This window comes from Myotis davidii, unplaced genomic scaffold, assembly GCF_000327345.1.
Source record: "Myotis davidii unplaced genomic scaffold, ASM32734v1 scaffold120, whole genome shotgun sequence".
In the NCBI taxonomy this organism is placed as follows: Eukaryota; Metazoa; Chordata; class Mammalia; order Chiroptera; family Vespertilionidae; genus Myotis; species Myotis davidii.
Window position 1 is genome coordinate 2,599,730 of NW_006294778.1, and position 1,603 is coordinate 2,601,332.

Below are 1,603 nucleotides of genomic sequence, written 5' to 3' on the forward strand. Positions count from 1 at the left end.
TTATCAAACAAAAAAAAAAAAAAAAGTGTTATTTTCTCCCGTGCGCCCCTCCCCCTCACGTTCTTGTCCCCTCTTAAAGAGCGGGGTCACCACAGCATTTTGTATTTCTGTGCCCGGTTAATTTATTTACAGTCGTCACCACACAACACTGGTTTCTCAAGGGTTCAGCTTCTGCTTGGTTTCCTGGAGGCCCAGGCGGAGGTGCCGGGCAGCAGGGAGGTCCCTGGTGTCAGAGCCTGGGGATGGTTTCCCTGAGGATGAACAGAAGCAGATTAACGCTAGCCTCCAAAAAGCCTGCCTGGCGGGCAGATTTGAAGCGAAGAAAGTGGGGGAAGGGGCATTTTTCTCTCTGATGGTCTTTAAGGAAAATTCATTTTACTTTTTTTATACTTCTGGAAGAAGTAAGTGTTCAGGAGATGTCACTCAGTCTTTGTCTTCCACTTTAAACTGGTTATAGGATTCATAAACGTCAGCTCCGAATCGGGACGGGGAGAGCCCCTCGTTTTTCCGCCGAGAAGCAGCAGCTGCGGACTGTGGCCTCCCGTGGTGAGGGTGTCTTTTTCCTCTCCCTTTCCTCTCCCAAGTCCTCTCCTGATCTCAGAGGTAACTATGCAAAGAATCCAGACGGTTCTGAATGTGAAGGCACAACACCCCACAGAGTCCCCTGTGGCCGACCTGTGCCACCCCTTGGTAGGGTCCCCCAAAATGCATAGATTTATAATTCCTGCAAGGGGAGTCCTTGGATTCTTGCAGGAAATGTGTGAGGGGGGCTGTCCACAAAGGCCTGGGCTGTCTCCCTGGAGAGTGGAGGCCACGTCTTTTTATTTTTCCCCCGTGTCCGGGAAGAGGTCCGCTGGCCCCTTTGTCAGCGAGGAGCGTGTGCATTTGCTGTAGTTGTTGGCTGTTTCCCTCCCGTTCGGGCTGTACTGTTCTTTAATGGCTGTCTTGCCTTTCAAAAAAGAGGAAAAAAGAAAGAAAAGAAAACAAAAAAAAAGGTTTGTTTAGTTTACTGTGAAATGAACTGTATGGCTTATTTACAGTATTTTTAATTCTTAATAAACACTTGAGCTTTGTTACTTTCCCTGAGTGGTTTCTTTCAGAGAATTTAGTAATTAGGATGTCTTTTACGGATGTGCAGCATTGAGGATTAGAAAGGTAAGTTTTCAGTTTTCAGACTTTTTTTTTTTAATTCTGAAATCAGGATGGCCTCACTCTTAGGCCTGGAACTTTGGGTTGTCATGGCTCTTGTTAGCTATTTGAATCTTCTGGAAGCTTTAACACTCTTAAGCCTGGAACTTTCGATTGACACTTGTTAGCTATTTGAATCTTCTGGAAGCTTTAAAAATGCCCGGACCTGCCCTCAGGCATTTGGGATGAAGAGGTTATTAAGAGGGCTGGCAGTAGGATTTTAAAGGCGCCCCAGCTGGTTCTAATGTGCAGCCAGGTTTGAGAACCAGGGTCTCAGACCATCTGGCAACCTCCAGCCCCAGTACAAACCTGGGCATGTTGCCATTACTTCCCAGGTTGCCTCTACCTCCTACCTAATACAGGGGTGTATTGAGTACCTGGGTGCCGGCATTGTGCTAAGCACTGCATAGGCTTC